This window comes from Anthonomus grandis, chromosome 9 (genome assembly GCF_022605725.1).
Source record: "Anthonomus grandis grandis chromosome 9, icAntGran1.3, whole genome shotgun sequence".
NCBI classification, from domain to species: Eukaryota; Metazoa; Arthropoda; class Insecta; order Coleoptera; family Curculionidae; genus Anthonomus; species Anthonomus grandis.
Window position 1 is genome coordinate 8060239 of NC_065554.1, and position 19255 is coordinate 8079493.

At 31.7% G+C, this 19255-nt stretch overlaps 1 protein-coding gene and 1 long non-coding RNA gene across 4 annotated transcripts in view; one reads left to right on the forward strand and one right to left on the reverse strand.

The window, feature by feature from the left end:
• Positions 1-19255, reverse strand: part of LOC126740260 (homeobox protein OTX1-like) — a 272215-nt gene that overhangs the window by 68638 nt on the left and 184322 nt on the right. The gene's annotated exons all lie outside the window — the stretch shown is intronic.
• LOC126740261 (uncharacterized) lies at positions 385-18678 on the forward strand. Its single transcript, XR_007661853.1, has 2 exons — positions 385-490; positions 18329-18678. It is a non-coding gene; the product is annotated as an uncharacterized LOC126740261 (long non-coding RNA).

The following is a 19255-nucleotide window of genomic DNA, read 5'->3' on the forward strand; positions in this document are numbered from 1 at the left end:
TGAAACCTAAAGACCATTATCAAAAAGAATTAATGAACATAAATCTTACATAAAAAACAATGATTTTCAAAAATCCAAGATTACACAACATGCATTTGACAATAACCATAGAATAGACTGGAATGCTTCCTCAATTTTAGCAAAGGAACCAATTTCAAAATTACGTAAACTAAAGAAAAGTGCATTTATAATGTTAAATGAAGATAAATGCTTTGCTACTTGTTCGGTTGATTTTAATAATACATGGATTCCTTTGCTAATTAATGATTTAAAATATTTGATATTCATATATTTTCAATCATTCATTTACATTAAGATCACACCCCTTTAATTTTAAGGAAGTAACCTTTGAATTTTTTGTTATATTTCAAAATAAATTGTCAAACTATTAATAAACCGTCAAATCATCTAATAAAAAAAAGTATTTAAAGTATTTTCGAATTAGGAAGAAGTTTTGATGGTATTACATAACAGAAGATTTGCAAGATAAGTATGTTTTATTTATATTTTTAATTTAATTTAATTTTACTTTAATTACTTTGATAACGGTAGCAGATATAACTACCGAAACGTTGGTTCAAATTAAGTATGTTGTAAAAAGTAGGTCTTGTTGTTGTTTTTATCGTTTTATAATTTTAATATTCATAACAGAGTTAGGTAGGATATTGAAAAGAAGAAACGAGCTTAGAGATTAATAGATTAAACCTCAGCTCCTAGGTATATAAAAAAAATCTATTATACCTTAAGTAAAATATTGTATACGTGAATAAGTCTATTTTCTTCCTCTTAGTTTTTAAGTGTGTGATATAAAAATTTCTAAATTGATTTTTGCTATAAGTGACGTACTACCCAATAAAATAAGTAACTCAAGAGACTAAGTAGCTGTTGTCAAATCCATCTAGAGCTAGGATAGCGTGAGTACTGTCCCGGCACAAAGGGATTATAGCAGACATGACTGGTGTCATAACAGTTCACTGTAGACTCACTGTTTTAATAATTTCAAAGTCTGGGTTGTTGAAAGACCAAAAAAGTAACTTATTTTATGTCCTAACTTAATTTATTAAAAAACCGTTTTGTGCGGTTTTTTATAGACTGCATCCTGTTGAATCTAACGATTCTCGGAAAAAAAGTATTTTAATGTTTTTGATAGTATTCGGCGAAATCTATGGTGCCCGCAATAAATTTAAAGCATTTTAATCTATGCAGTTGCACTATGAAATTTTACCGTGCGCTTTAAACAATTAAAGGTTGTTATTAAAGGTTGCTATTCAAAGATTGTAGTTAAAAAGATTTTTATTTTGTAGAAATCGCTCGTTTTTTTGATTAATCAACGTCATTTAAATTTACTCAAGATCAATCTTTTCTCAACTGAGATAATTAAGATTCTGCTATATTAACCTGTCTAGCTTTTATTTTGCGCTTAAAAGCGGCTTTTTTTTACTTGTAAGAAAATATATATATTTATAAAAATGTATAAATAAATCAATACCTGGCATTAAACATCAACTTTTTATCATCAATCTTCATTTATGAATCCACTGAGGATAAGATCCATTGGCAAATTGTGACCAGTCCTATGAATCCATTCTGCCATACCATATTTCTTTGACCTTTTTTTACATAATGTAAATATTTTTTTATCTTTATTAGAAAGTAGTTTTGGGCGATATAAACTTTTTGTTTTTAACTGTAGAATGCCGCCAGTTTCCCCATGATTTCTTATTATATTTCATACGGTAGTTTTAGTAATTTCTTTTCATTTAACTCATCTGCTATTCGAATCACGAATAGTTTTTTTCTGGGAATAACTTTTAATTAACAACTCATGAATTTAATAATTTGTCAAGAAACCACGTAGCGTCTTAATTAGTAATATCTGTTTCGTTTACACAAATTGACGACCAATTAATATCATCAGGTTTTTACGCATTGTGGTTATTTTTACATTTTGCAAAGTTAAAGCTAACGAAACAAATATAGATATTTCCTTATTATTTATGATTAAAATACGCACTTTTTTATATTCAGCATTGAAATTATTAAAAAAAAAATTAAGTGCACCAGATAAGGTTTAATTTTATAACTCCACCTTTGTAGTTATGCCGCGTGCCATCAAGAATTATTCATATAATAAATAAGATACAGCAAAAATTCAGAGATTGGAGGGATGCATAGTCAATGGTCTCAGATTGACTTTGTGTCCCTGCAATCTCTTAATTTTTAATATTAATAGGTCCCTTTGAGAAAAATGGACTACTGTTTTGAAGATACAGCAAGCCTTCACAATATAGTCAATCAATTGGGGTTGTACCAATATGGCAGAATAAAAAATACGCCACTTATTTGATAAGATACCGAAAGCACATTCTACCGTGTGTCTGCATTGTGAAAGGCCATAATTGAATACTTTTTTACATAGAGTAAGATTACGAGATGAATACGGGAGTAGCAAATTTGATGATATTTTAAACGCTTCATCTCCAATCATTACAAAAGACAAGGTTCAAGTTCAAGGTTCAAGTCCAAGCAAATTCAAGGCGCCTGAGTATAAATTTTACCTCAACGGATTATCTCGGAATATTGTAAAATCTAAAGTCGACTCTTAAATAATAGACGCCTCTTCCATCACCACCAGAAGCCAGTTCACGTTCAAAGAAAATGACAACATTTCAAATGCAATTGCTTAAGTCATTAAAAGAATATGAAAAACCTCCAAAAAAGTTGATGCTGACCAATTTTTGATGATGTAATTCCTGCAAAATTACAAACAATTGAACGGTTAGAAAAAATTAAATTCAGATAAATGACGTTACATTTATTCAAGTTGTTATCAAAGACGTAATTCTCTTGAGGCGCATTAGCCTAATTACCAATTCCAACCATGTTATCCTTAACTAACGTCTATATTTCTTGTGGGCCATTATCAGCTGGAATATATATGCCTCCATCGTCACATATTCCCGCTCATCCATCAAATATGGATAACCCCGCCACAGTCCATCATCATCAACCTATATATAACACTGCTTACAATTTTTTAAATGATTTTCTAGACATTCGGTAATAATTGAAACTTATTATTTTACTGCCTAATATTTGTATAAAATTAAAAAAAAAATACACGACTTTCAAGACATGGATGCGTCAAATATTTACATTGTATTGGCTCTCATAAAACATCTTCTACTTTAAGGCTATAAATAATTCTCAGCAATGTAGACATTGTCTCATAGGAAAGGTCTCGAAGCACCTAAATTTTGAAAATTTTCTTGCTGTATCCTTTAGGACGCAGTATGTATCGCGCATATTCCGTCCCTTCATACCAGATCGTGTATAGCCGGCCTAACTTAACTTCTTCTTTGCGTAAAAGTTTTTCGAATTATTTACTTTATTGAATATGACGGAATTTACGTTCCTTCCCAGATTGGGTGGCTAAAATGAAACCTTGCCAACACGCAATAGGTCGCGTGGCATTGCATTTGGCCATAAACCCTTACAAATGTCAGATTTTAAAACAAAAAACAAACTACTCTAGGTATGTAGGTACTCTCGCATTGATTTATCAGTCTGTCCCAAGGATTCTAAAGGGAATACAAATTTTCCAAAAGTACCTTTAAAGAAACAAACGGTTCTTAAAATTGTAACTCTAAACACTAGAACTCTACTTTCAGATAAAAGTTTTGCTGAAATGGAAAGCAAATTAGAAAACATAGGATAGGATATTGTCGGAGTTGTTGAGGTCAGAAGGCGAGGTAAAGAGCTTAAGACCCTAGAATCCGGTAATTTATTTTACTACCATGGAAAACAATATGAATTAGTGTGAGGTGTTGGGTTCTTCATAAACAAAAAGCTACTGGAAAATCTCAGAGTGGCCAATCAGTTTTTACCAGAATAGAATATGCTATCCTTAAAATAATTACCAGGTATCATTTAAAAATTATTCAGGTCTATGCCCCAACAACTTTTGGAGGAAACCCTATTTCTAACAAACAGCTCTACTACAAGAAACGCTAGTGCATATAGACCTGGAAGAGCGTGGACAGAAAGATAAAAACGAGCCTATTTTTTAACTGTGAATAAATTTGCAAATTCAAGCGAGCATTAAATAGTAAAAGACATTTAACAAACATACGAACTAAACACGAGCTATAAACAACACAAAATGATGAAAAAAGAATGAACGAAGACATCGACACGCCCAAGAGATAAACGGGATTCCAAATGACAAATAAAGATTCGACAGATTCAAAATACTTCAAGATAAAACTTGTTCAAATAATATAAATACTATGGACAATGCAATAGTGGAAGCAAAAATAGACGCTCAAAAAAAATGTTATCCTAAAAGCCCGAACAAAAAAAAAATCAGACTGAAAATATACTATAACGGAGAAGAACACTGAAAAATGACAAAAACGCTAGCTAAGACAAAATAAATAGACTGAACAATGAAGTAGCAAAAGACTTAAGAAAGTACAAAGACGAGAAAACCGTTAAAACTATCGAGAAGAACTAAAGTATGAAGGAAATGATATGAAAACTAACAAGTGGGAAAAAGAAAACATTTAATACAAATTATGGAATCATTTTCAATTCAAAACACTGTAACTGGAAAAAATATTTTTTTCTCATAGTAACCCCCTTAAATTAAATAGCAATAAATTAAACTCAGTCATACTTGGAGTTTAATTAATTACTATTTAAAACACTCTCAATCCAGAGAAATATCTACAAAAAAGGGTTCAAAATTCGAACTTGATTAATATTGCTTTGAAAATTAATATTTTATTGAGATGAGAAATAATAGCTTCAGGTGATGACAGTATCGTCACAAAAGCGATAAATAAAGGAGGACCTGTACTGATGTCTATGATTCAAAAACTCTTTAGTCTATGCCTGCAGAATCAGAATATCGTAATAAAAACGAATACTCAACGATCTAGAGCGACGTATCTACGCTTCGCGTATGACATTGTTATTTTGACTATCTGTTGGACTCAAAAAAACATGCTCCGAGAACTCAATGACCATAAATTTTAAAAAAAACAAAATAATTACTAACATGGTTTCCAGTAATCAAATACAAATTATTAACAACAAAGTAGAATTCGTTGACAAGTAGTATTTGGGTCAAGAGATTAGAATAACCAGAGACATTCAAATGTAAACTAAATAGACGATGGGCGGTATATGAAAAAATTGAGAACATCCTTAAAGGAAATTTCTCAATTTGTTTGAAACGAAAAGCATTTAATCAGTGCGTATTGCCGTTTCTGACCTATGGCGCAGAGACCCTAACTTTAACGAAGAAAACCCCGGAAAAACTAAGAGTAACACAAAGACGAATGGAGAAATCGATGACCTGATCCTGAGGAATAGACTGAGAAATGAAGAGAAACGCCGACATAGTGGAGTAGATTATATTATACAGCGAATCACTATAAGGAAATAGAAATGGACTGGGATTACTAGAATCGAAGATAGGCAATGGACCAAAAAATCTTGGAATGGAGACCAAGAGCTGATAAGCGTATGGATGAATGACCTGAAGAGGATAGCGATATATTGGATTACAACAGCCAGAGACAGAGAGAACTAGAGTTGTTTAAATTAGGCCTATGTCTAACAATTGACGTAAAAGAAGCTGCACGATGATGATGATGATCAATAATTCCGTTGTACTGGCACTGGAAGTAAAAGATGTGCAGCTCTGATTACATTGTTTCGATATAAATATTTTGCTATCATCTTTTGTAATAAGAATAGTCATTGAATGAGTCTGTAAACTTGGATATTTTCATACCTTATTGACATATAATCTATTAAATTAGGGTCATTCAGCGCATATGTGTAAAATTTTAGCACTGCATTATCGTTAAAAGTATAAGAGTAATTGCGCATGTGGGTTACTGAGACTGCAAGTCCTACCTCAAACCGCTTAGAGTTTTTACCTTACTCAGTACTTATATTCTTGTAAGTTTGTGATAAATTCTGACACTTAACAAAATGTTACTAGAGCTGGCACTATACCAGACTTTCACGCAGTGGTGTATCCTACTGTGGTAATAAATTTTGAATGCCTTGCTAACCTCCGTTAAGGACTTGCCTCTTAATGTTAAGTTGAGGAATTCTTTAATGCTATTTTAAATATCATGTTCCGTGTTACTAATAAAGAACACATAAATAGTACCAATCTTACTCTAAACAAAAGAAACTCCTAGCTAATATCGATAAAATGAACGGTATTCAAAAAAAGGTATTAGTATTTAATGAAATTTGCATTATAGAATTTATCTATGTACTTTGACAGTACCTCTTAAAAGTTTCAGGTTATTTAATGAATTTTTAATATGATGACAAAAAGGTAAAGGCAAACCTACAGAATATTTTATTGTATTTTAATTAAAACATGTAACAGACCGGAAAATACTTTTTGCATTTTACTTGACTTCGCTCTATATAAACAAAACTTTAATCCGAAATAAGAAATATTTTGGTCTATAATATACTAAAATACTTTAATGTATAGTATAATTAAGTATGTACAATAATTTTGATAGGCTATCCTTTAAGTAATTTTAAGACAACAAGTTTAAATAAGCATGTATCCGTAACGGCTTTATTTACAAGATCCAGTGTGTACCAATTTTGTTGTAATTTGGTAGTTAAGTTTATACTAGTAATTGTGTATAGTAGTGTTAATTTAGTCTTACTTTAAATTACATTTTCAAATCCAGTAGGGTCCTTTTTAAACAGTGGCAGTATTTTTATATAGAAAAATGCAAGCCACTGTCTTTTACGATTTTTAAAATTTTTTTAAAGTAGAAAAATTAAAAAGACAGTTTTTTGCCTCTTCAATTTTATTTATACCTTGCTTAGTCTCTAGGCCACACAAAAAATATAGGAAAATGTTTCTCTTGTAAGTTTTTTATTAACAATCATGTAACAGCAATAATAGATTTAAATAAACACGAAGTTAAATTGCATTACATTAAGGCTTTAACTAATGGTGTTTACTAAAGTAATTAAAAAGACGTGTTCTTAGTTACTCCTATTAATTGTTGTTACTCTTGCTAATCCATTGTTAGTTTTTGATGGTAAAAAATTCTACTAATAGTGCAATGGCTGATATACATTTTTGTTTTGGAATAACTTATGGAAATCCGAATGCTGCAAAACGCCTTTATGGAGAAATATTTCCTCAGCGTGTAATACCTAACGGAAAAAACTTGATATATCTCCATATTCAACTTTCTTAAACAGACAGCTTTAAAAGGTCAACAGCTTTAAAAGGTCAATGGTTTGATCAGGAGGCCTGTAGCTAGAATCACAGTTCAAATTGAGGAAGCTGTTTTAAATGAATAAAATTAAAGCAAATCCTAATACCAGTACTCGGAAAATATCTGAAGAATTGAATAAAAATCATGTCACTGTGTAGCAGTTTTTAAGAGATCAGGACCTATATCCCTATCATTTGTACATATGATACATATGATAGGGATATAGCTAGTTATAATGCCAGAGTTCATCGTCACTTAAGAGAAACTACTGCTAAAAATTATACTTTATGTATTTTATTTCTTATTAAGAAGTAAATGCATCATTTTGGGTTTAACGTTTGAAGAGACGGCTCGAACAACGTTGTAACTCGCAAATTTTATGAAATCGACCTAATCATGGAATAACGTTGTATGGCACCTAAAGCAACTGTATGATAGAAGAATATCCCTCTCTTTTTAAATATCCCCTCTTAAATCAAATATTTTAGTTTGCCATTTTGCCGATTTCCGCGGAACAAAGTTGTAAGTAGTAGCGCACGAGATTGTTTGGGCGAATATTGTTACATTTTTGACGTCATGTTTGTGGTAAATTTATCGGATTCGTTGCAGAATACATTAAATCGTGGTAAAAAACGCAAATCTAACATTGCTTAATGGCAAAACAATAAGTTAAAGTTAACTAGAGACAAAGGAGAAGAATATCTAAGTAAAAGAAAGAAGATGATACCGGCAATAATCCCGCCAGAAGAGGTAAGTCGAAAAACGTTGTAACTATTCTATTTTGGCGCGAAAATTTATGTGTCATGCGTTCGCAAGGTTTCTATAGTTTGCTTGATAAAAAAATGTAACTGTATTGTTTTTACTGTGCAGGCTATGTACTTAAGAGTTTATCATTTTGTTGGCCTAAAAAGACGCGAAATTCGGCTAGTGACAGGTCTTTTAACCGGTCACTGGCACTTAAGAAGCCATCTCCATACTATCGGTATTGCGGACAAGCCGGAATGCCAATGGTGCTGTGAGGAGGATGAAACCGTTGACCATGTAGTCGGGGAGTGCCCAGCACTCACGCGCGCCAGGTTCAAATACTTGGGTAACACTTTCAGTGTGTCCGAGCGACTTTAAGTCCTTCAGACCAGAGAGCCTTATAGGTTTCTCTAAGGCCGTTGGGCTCTGGTAACCCCCGGTGGGGCATGACGGGTCCATCAGGAGACCTATATGCACAACTGCCTTGGCAGCCTACTGTTTCGTCAATTCCAATTCCAATAATTTTGTTGGAAAAGTTAGTACCTACATATTTAGCATTATAATTTTTTTAATGTCCTTATGTCATTCATAATATTACTAGTACCATGTCAATTTTCATCACCGTTTCATTATTGTCTTCATATAGACATATTCTCTTGCTTTTCAGAATGTAGTATGCCGCTGTAAAAGGGAATGTTTTGCTGCAAAGCTAGAAGGCAATAAACGTACGATTTTTTCAAAATTCAGAAGTCTTACTTATAATGAACAATCCCAAATTCTCGCATACCAATGTATTAAGATACATGAACCAATAAGGCCAAAAGTAAAAAATCAACCAAATCCACGCCGGAAGTGTACAGTTTTTTATTATTTACCTCTTGAGCAAGATAAGATACGAGTTTGCCAAAAAACTGTCACAGATACCCTTAGAGTAACACCCCGAAGAATACAAATGTTAGTAGAAAAATTAAAGAACAATATTGACATTAAAGATTTTTCGAGGACGTCATACCAATCGGCCACATGTTATTCCAGGAAATGTCAAAGAGTTGATCAGGGAACATATTTCGTCTTTTCCTTAACAGGAAAGCCACAACTCACGATCAAAAACCTTATACAGAGTTCCTGTCCGAAGATCTCAACTTAAAAATAATGTATAAGCTCTTTTGTGAAAAATATCCAGAGCATAAGAATATATCAATCAGGAAATACAATGTTACATTTTCGAAACTGAATCTAAAATTTGGATTACCTCGTTCTGATACATGCACATTTTGCGACAAGCATTATATTAAGTTATGTGCTGCCAATACTGAGGAAGAAAGACAGAAAATAACACAAGACATGCAAATTCATCAGATGCGTGCTAAAGCAGGGTATGCACAAATCAATGAAGATACATAGCTGGCAAAAAGCAATCCATCCAATATTTTTGCTCTATTCATTGATTTGCAACAGGTCTTATTCTGTCTCACTTTACATCACTCCAGCGTATTTTACCAACGCCAGTTGTCGAATTATAATTTAGATATACATGATGCAACATCTAACGATGAGTTTATGATGCTGTGGAATGAAAGCAAAACGAAGATCCATAGAAATTTCATCTTGTTTACTGAGGTACGTAAAAGAACATTTCCATCCATTGCAAACAGGCGAAAGAAAGCAGCTAATAATATGGTCGGACAGATGTGTGGGACAGAACAATAACTGACGAATCATTACAACTTTTAAACTTTTGGTGGATCAAAAATATTTCACAGACGTGCATCAAAAATTTTTGTCAACTGGACACAGCTTCCTGCCCTGCGATAGGGGCTTTTTAATAGAAAAAAAGAAAAAAACTGCGAAGGTTTTCGTGCCATTTGAGTGGGTGCCAGTCATTGCCAACGCATGGGAAAGCAAGCCTTTTTATGTTTTGTGCATTCAAAGGGAAGATTTCAAAGATTTGAGAGACTTGGAAAAAGCTCTTTACAAAAATTCCAAATTTAAACTTACGGAATCACTATGGAATAAAATTGGTTCTGCAGACCCAAATACATTGTTTTTATGAGAGAATCATAACGTTCTTTGACCCTGGAAACATATTACCATCGTGAAAAATATTGCAAAATATAAGGCCACTACTTTACCTTTTTCCAGAATGGCAAATTTGCCGTTGGCATAAGATAGACCAATACCTATTTCGGCTGCTAAAAAAGGTAATTTAATAGATATATATCAGTATATGAATCCAGTTTATCATCCTGTTTACGAAAATTTGTTAACAGAATGAGTATTATTTTCCCTTACATGTTTACATTTACAACATAATATACTATCAGCCTACTTTTAGTATTAAGATTATTAATGTATTTTTTGTTCTACTGTCATTTTTTCTATATTATAGATATTGAAGTAGAATACAGTATAGATTTAGTTATTAGTCTTACAGTTAGTTTTGTTGGTTTTTACGTAAGGCAGACGGAAAAATAAAAACACGTTTTTAATTTTGTATCCCCGACTTTATAGTGTATTGAAAAATGCGCAAGTTATGGAAAAACGTTGTAAGTTACAAAGCAGTTACAACTTTATTCCAATTTTTTCTTGTATAAAAGACTCTATAGCATAAACTATAGATAAATCGTGTAAATTTAAGCCTAATAGCATGAAACAACGTTATTACTGTCATGATCATGCAACGTTTTTCCATTTTAAAGTTCAAAAAAAAGGTATTTAGATTTTTGCTTCTCCTGAAATGTCGAAACAATGTAAGTTACAACGTTGTTCGAGCCGACTCTTCGTTTATCAAAGCTAAAAATAATTGTGCTCAGTCTAGTTTGATTGCTCACAATTTATTCGGATTCTTAAAAAATCAAAATTGTATCTTTTACCGTTTACAAAAAGTTCATGCACTTCTTTTGCATGACGAATGGAGTTGTCTTACTTAAAAGGCTTACTGGAGAATTTAATTTAAAATTTCTACAGAATAATCTGTTAGTTATGTTTTTTGTCATGACGATACCTAAAATCCTTAGTGTATAATAATCTAGTTGACCCTAGAGAAAATGTATTAGCAATCATTAATTTTTACTTTAAAGAACGTAGACCGAATGTTCAACGACTGTGGAAAGTCCAACTATCTTTTGTTTAAAGAATAAAGGAATGCGTACGTTTAGGAGAAAATCATGTTGAACCTACATAGTAGAATAATTTTGAATAATCACTTTTAAAACATGTTTTTTAATAATTTTTTTTGAGGCTTAATTAAACAAAAATAGAGCCTTCCCAAAAACCGTTCATTTTATATTTATTAACGAAGAGTAGCTTTTTTTAGAGTACGATTTGTGCTTTAGAGGCTTATAACTCTGTAGGAAAATATTTTATGACAACTTTGTTTTTTCTTGCAAGCTATATAGATTTGGAAGATTGCTCACTTATTCTAAAACACCCTGTATAATTTACAATTTTTAATTAAATTGTCTAAAAATCATATTTTTTTGACCCAATAAATTAATTAAATTGAATCGAAGCAACTGTTTTAATTATTTTTTTTATCGCAAAAACATACACTGCAAAAACGCAGTCCGGTTCCGCCGCAGTGGTAAAACCGGATCGTGTATAGCTTTATTAAGAAGTTCATTAATTATAGTAAAAATTACTGAGTCAATAGGTTCTAAACCTAAAATTAGTACTGCGGTCAGTGTAAATTTTGTATGAAAATTGTTTGACAACTTCCCATAACATATTTAAGTAAGGTAAGATTAATAAATAAGATACTTTAACAAAAATTTTCGATAATGTAATAAACCTTTTTATATATTTGCTTCGCTTTACCAACACAAGAAATACTATTGTAATTATTTTAAATATAAAATTTGAAGCTGCATTTTTGCAACATAGTTGGCTTACTCAACAAACAAAAACCTAAACATCTAAATATTAGCCAATTAAATCATAATAAATTGATGGCAATATTGGAACACTTATGTTAAACTAATTACCAAGCCCATATGTTTCACCTTAACATTACAAAAAATACAATTCCAATTATTTTAAACATATAATTTAAGGGTGCATTTTTGCAACATAATTGGCTTACTCAACAAAAAAAACATAAACATCTGGATATTAGCAAATTAAATCATATTAAATTGATACCATTATGGGAGCACTTAAATTATAGTAATTACCAGGCCCCTATGTAATATCCGTATTACTTTTATCGTTAAGACAAAGGAAGAATAATTATGAAAAAATATATAACAATTTTCGAAAATAATATTTTAAACTATATATTTTTATGCTATATACACGCAAATATGGTTTTTATAGTGTACGTGTTAGAGAGTTTTTATTTGAGAATCAAAAATGCATGTAATTTCAAATAATCTTAAATTATAATCTCACTTAAACTCTATGGCCTTATTATTATTTTCCGCGAAATTCCTAATAAAAAAAATTAGCATATTGATATTTATATGGCAGACGGTATTCAAATGATTGGTCTCCAAACAAGATTCAGTAGCGAACCAACGATTTCTATTAATTATGAAAAATGCCTCGTAAAATATGTTTTTATGTGCGTAATTTTCAAAACTGTGTTATACGGTCGCGCATTGGATATCATAAAAAATATTCCGACAAACGGGTTTTTTGATGAGTTTTTTTCATAATGGGATTCTTCGGAGGTATATATTATATCGCTAAAATTTTCTAGCTATGAAAGACTCGATTATAAAATGGCACAGAACCGGAGGTTAAAATGACAGAGAGGGGTGAAATTAAATACATAAAAAATATAATTATTAGTATTAAATAAATAACCACAAAAAAGGAGACTGTTAGATACTTAAAACCGCACAGGGTAAACTGTATAGTGATTGGCCACTACATAAAAACTTTTTAAATAGTTAGGTTTGAAGAAATATTTGTTTAAAGCTAAATTATTAATAAAATGAAGTATCTTACAACATCTTCAACTAATATAATCAGATTAATATTTACAATCATAATGTTTAGGACAAAACTCTATTTAAAGTCTAAATTTATAGTGATTGGCCAGTCCATTTCTATTATTGGCCAGGAGGATACCACTGATTGACAATGTGGGTAAACGAAAAGAAAATAATACACTTCCTAGGTATAGGTTTGAAATAACAAAGGTTTAATAATAGCAATTTATTTATTTAAAAAATTACAGGTTATAAACAGCATTTTTTAAACAACATTTTATTTCTTTTTCTCTCTGGTTTTTTGAACCATTGAATAAAATCTTATAGACTAAAATTATCCGCTTTGCTTTAATTTTTTGAGTCTTTTGAATCATTACTTGATATGTTGTTGACTTCTTGTACAAGTTCTAGATCTTTTTGATCCTAAGGATAAAATACAGGGTGATTTTCAACCTATGCGCATAAACTTGGGAAATGGTAGCTGATAAGTAATAATGAGTAATAATGAAAAAAAAATGTAGTAAAATATTTTTAGTTTTGGAGATATCCATATTTTTTTAAAATAAAAAACGTGTATTTTTTAACGTGTTTAATTTAAACTAATTTAAAGCAACTGTGCGAAGTTGTTTCCATTATTTTCGATACAGACTTGAGCTTGTCGAATCCATGCGGTGAATTACGTCACTGGCAGCGTTTGTACGATGTCGTAGCTCTTGCTTAGCATCAACTTCGTTTACATACACCATTGTTTTCATATGACCCCACAAATAACAGTCTAATGGATTAAGGTCAGGCGAGCGGGAGGGCCACCCAACTAGACCATCACGGCCTATCCATCGTCCGGGAAACACACGATCTAAATGTTGTCGCACTGGTCGTGAAAAATGTGGTGGAGCACCATCATGAAGAAATTACATGTTCTGTCTAACGTGAGATTCACATTTTCAAGGAGCACTGGTAAATTGTTGCGCAAAAATTCTAAATACCGAGCACCAGTCAAACGATTTTCCAGAATAAAAGATCCGATGAGCATCCCGTTCAGAATTCCAGCCCATACATTTACAGAAAAACGTTGTTGAAAGTATGTTCTCCGTGTAATATGCGGATTTTCCAAAGCCCAATAACGAGTGTTATGAAAGTTGAAAATTCCATTGCGCGTAAAATTTGCCTCATCCGTAACTAAAATGTTCATGGTAAAGTTTGGGCTTAACTGCTGGTGATGTAACAATCACTCACAAAAGTGTACTCGAAGTGGCAAATCTCTTAGAAGTAGGGCTTGTACCTCAGCACATGAAACGGGTACAGCAACTCGTGCCTTAAAATTTGCCAACTTGTAGATTGCGATATTCCAAATCGCGCTGCAATTGTCCTAGTACTAATTCCAGATTGTTCTTCGATAACTTCTAAAATATCCTGCTTCAGATTTAGAATGTACCTAGGTCTAATAGCTCCTCGATCTTGTCCAGGCCGCGGCCGCAAATTGCCAGTTTCTCTACCCGGCTGAATAACACCTAAGAAAGCCCCGCGTCTCGGGTGATATCTTCGGGGAAATCTTTGGGCATACAGATCAGCTGCTGCCACTGCATTCTGATGCGTTTCTCCGTAAACCAAAACCATGTCGACAAGTTCTTCGTTTGTACAAATGTGCGCCATTACATTTGACGCTTTTATTTTGTTCGTGTGAAAATAACGATCGACTACATTTGTTTTCTCATTATTACTCATTATTGATCTCCTTCTACCATTTCCCAAGTTTATGCGCACAGGTTGAAAATCACCCTGTATAGGTTAATTAACCAAAGATGTATTAGAAGAACTTTTCAGTTAATTTCAAGTATATTTACTTATTAAAAATATTTTTTTAAGTTTTACTTATGTCTATACCTACAACGTCTTCAGTAAGTTCTGTAGATTTAAATATTATATCTTAATTAAATATTGCGTGCACCTCAAGTGTATTTATGTTTGCTGGAATTTTATCTGCTCTGTCTTCAATTACCTGTTCAATCTGCTTTAGTGCATTATCGCTATTTTTTAAAAATTCTTCATAAAAATTATATGGCAAAATTATTATCAATTTGTTCAATACTCTTAAAAAGCTCAATTCTTTATATATATATATATATATTTAAACTGGAAAAAAGAAATGGTTTTAGCAATTGAGGCTTCTGTATCAAAGTATTCCTCGTCATTTTCATTGTTATGAATTTTTTTCTTAATTCCTAAGCACTTGGTAAAATCAATAGCTGATGTGTTACATGGAAATATTCCATTAGTTCTAAAGTCTTTTTAAATTGTATTTGGTCTGGCCTATTGATCAATAGCCGTCTTAAAAGCAGGCGCAATTTTTTTCTTCTGTCAAAGATGTTTGAGGATTTTTTCTTCTAAACCCCAGAACAGCTTTTTTCTAACCAGTTTTTGGCACCTTAAATACAGCTACATCTGCAGGTTGTATTATTCTTGTTATATTTAGATACAGTGAAATTATTATTCTATCCGATTTGGTATACACTTGACTAACTTTCAATATTTGATATGTTGTAGGAAAATAATTACAGGAAAATGATACTTCATTCTTTAAGGCATGGATATAATACATTTTCTATATACTCATAAAACAATTCTACTTTCGTCCATTATCGCTATGGCCTACTCCCATTTCTTTAGCACTGAGCTAAATATGACAGTTGGTATCTAATAATACCAATGGGTATATATATAATTTCTTGCTTAACCTTATTAAGCAAAAGTACACATAGCTGTAATGTTTGACTTAGCTAGCCTAGAATCTATCTTATAAACATTCCAAGCACCGCGAGGCGATTACTTCTGTATTTTTAGGAAACAAATAAAAACGGGTCTCATCACCATTTTTGCAAAATGTAAGACAAATATCAAACATTTTGCTCCTTAAATAGTCTTCTATATTGGAAAATCAGTTTCGTTTGTATTGTTCAGACACTGCAGAGTTAGCTGAAATAACGGCATCTGGGGTTCTATGTGTGAGATTTGGGTGACGTTTTAGGAAAGCTCTGTACAAGCTAGAGAGGGATATTATTTTGAAATGGATGGCTTAGCATCCAAAATTGCCTTTACATATGCTTAAACATCAATTTTTCTGATGAAATGTAGAATAGTCATTGGCCAAATGGCAGGTAAAAGCTTGTGATTGAAAACAAGTGATTGGCATAGGCAAAATAAATATTAAGCAAAAATGCTGTCCATTAGAACTTTAAAATATTGGGTTTAAGCTTGCTTAAGGCTAAATAAGTAAAATCTGCTGTAATAAAAATACTTATTTTTAGTATACTTCACAAAGAACACGTTTAATTTTAACAATATCTATTACTTTTTACCAAAAACAGCTTATAGCGGCAGTCGACTCAAAACATAAGCCATTATCTATTTAAGATTATTGAAATATGTCAAAGTGGCCAGTAGGGTTACCGACTAATTATGTAGTTTAAGTCATTTTACTTTTTTTGTGCACAAATGCTTAATGGCTAATAACTATACAGTGACCGCCTAAAGTTCCGCACAAATTCGATAAAAATTAGAGATGTGATTTTTTGAGAAAAGGCTCGGACCCGTCGATTTTTATTTTAAGTTGCGCATTATTTCACATACATTTTTCTATACAGGGTGGAACAAAAAAAAGATTTGACGTCATCGGTAATTTTTTTAAATGGAATGCTATATTTTTTATTGCATTTATGAAATATAGGCAAAATTCCAAGCAAGTTTTGTGTAACACACCTTATCTCAAAACTCAATTGTTTCAGAAATATTTAACCAACAAGAAAGCAAGTAAGTCGTCTATTACAAATTAAGATAAAAGTGAAGGATAAAATGTTATAAACTGTGAAAACTCTTATTATTGTATAAAGTGTTCAAACTGATCCCCATCTACTTCTTGGCAGAAAGCAAGGTTTACAAACTCATGTAAAACACTATCAATTATTTCGGGTGATATACGTCTAATTTCATATCTAATTCTATTTTTCAAATCTTTTACGTTGTTTGGCTTCTCAATATAAACTTTACTTTTCAGGTACCCCCATAGAAAATAGTCGCAGGGATTTAGATCTGGTGACCTTGCCGGCCACTCTATTGGCCCTCTTCGTACTATCCATCTTCCTGAGAACACTGTATCCAAGTAATTACGGACATCTCGAAAGGAATGTGGCGGTGCGCCGTCTTTCTGAAACCACAAATTATCTGTCGGGACAGCAGGGTCTTATTCGTCTGGGTATGGGACAGCCAAAGCAGGGATAAGATCTTTTTGGAGAAAATTTCAATAGCGTTGTCAAGTTTTCTTCGAAAAAGTATGGCCCTACTACTTTATTTTCCACAATACCAGTCCAAACATTAATAGATTTACAGTACTCTGTTATGAGCCTCAGTTGCCCAGTGTGGATTTGACACTGACCAGTACCGACAATTTTGCCGATTTACAACACCGTTTAAACAAAAAGTTGCTTCATCCGAAAACAAAACTCATAACACGAACTGACGGCTATTATTGCAAATGTTCGTCATTTGCTCGCAAAATTGGTTTCTTCGATCAGGATCGTCCTCATTTAATTCGTGTAATAGTCTAATTTAATAAGGGTGGTATTCATTTGCTTTTAAGATGTGTCTTACTGACGTTCTGGCTATATTATTATCAACTGAAATTTGTGAAGTTGCATTGTTCGCATTTTCTTCCACGGAGAGCAGAACATTTAATTTTGTTTCTTCAGAAATTTTTGAACGACCTGATCGTGGCAAATCCCTAACATGACCTGAAGTTATGAATTTGTGCTCTATTCTACTAACAGTTGACTGAGAAATAGGATGGTTTGGGTACTTGAAATTAAAAAGTTCACTTACTTCTTTTTACGTCCGCACTCGATCCCCATACCCTAGCATCATCAAAATTTCAATTCGTTGGGTTTCCGTTAAATTAGCCATAATTTATTCTGATAAAAACTACTAATTTTCGTGACATTCGAAAATGGAGATTCTTGACAAGTGCAACTATGGAAATAGAAACAATTGGCAGTGTTTATAACATTATTTTTATCCTCGATTTTACCTTAATTTGTAAATAGACGTACAAAACAATTTTCTTGTTATTTAAATGTAAATATTTCGGAAACAGTTAGGTTTTGAGATAAGGTGTATTATACAAAACTTGCTTGTAATTTCGCCTATATTTCATAAATGCAATAAAAAATATAACATTCCGTTTAAAAAAATGATCGATGATGTCATATCTTTTTTTTGTTCCACCCTGTATATAAAAATTTATGTGAAATAATGCGCAACTTATCAACAAAGGTTATCTTATCAAAATTCAACCTTCTAAAGCAGTTTATTTTATTTCAGAAGGATACTGAAGATACCATACTTCCAAAATAACAGTCGTCTTATAATAAATTGCACATGGATCATATCTTAATTTTGACGGAAAATATGGAAATTAGAAAAGACCCACTTGAACAAATTTGAATTATTAGTGATTGTAAAAAACCTGAAAAACCAACTGCTTGAATCATATTTGATTTTTTAATATTATAGTAAGAGAGTTTGCTTGGCTATAATATAAGTGCCAAAATTTTACTTGCGATTTAACTATTTTTACGGATTAGGTGCGTTTTTGTTAGGTTTAGTGAAAAAATTAATATTTTAAGATATTCTATTTTATATATTTATGAAATATAGGCAATTTCATCTAAGTGACTCTATCTAATAATTTAGTTTTAGGTTTATTTTATTTTGATGTTTGATCAATGAACAACAATCTATAAAATTAGTGTAATAATACACATAAGACCTCATAATTAAATTTGGATTTGACCAGGGCGCAGTATAGTTTAGATACCTAATAGACCTGATAACAAGCTCTGAATATCAAGAAATTTAAAAAACAAGAAAACTATTAAAGATGACAAAACTTCCATATGATTACTTAAGCTCTCCTCAGAAAACAGTTACTCTGATTTCATGAACAGATGTGCAAAACATAAGCCATCACAAAAAGTTGTGACTGCTGAAATTGACTTTCTGTTTAAGGTTTTTATTGGAGTAATTAGATTCAGTAGATCAGTATTATTTTATAAATTACATTATGTCCCACAAATAATATAACTAAAAAAATAAAAGATCCAGTAGACAATCTTAAAAAATGCAACATTTTTTTTTCATACATATTTAAGAAATTGAAAGATAATATTAAAATTAAAATCCATTTAAAAAAAAGCTAATTAAATTTTATTAAAGAAAATAAGCTTTTTTCAAACCGCGATCAGCTGA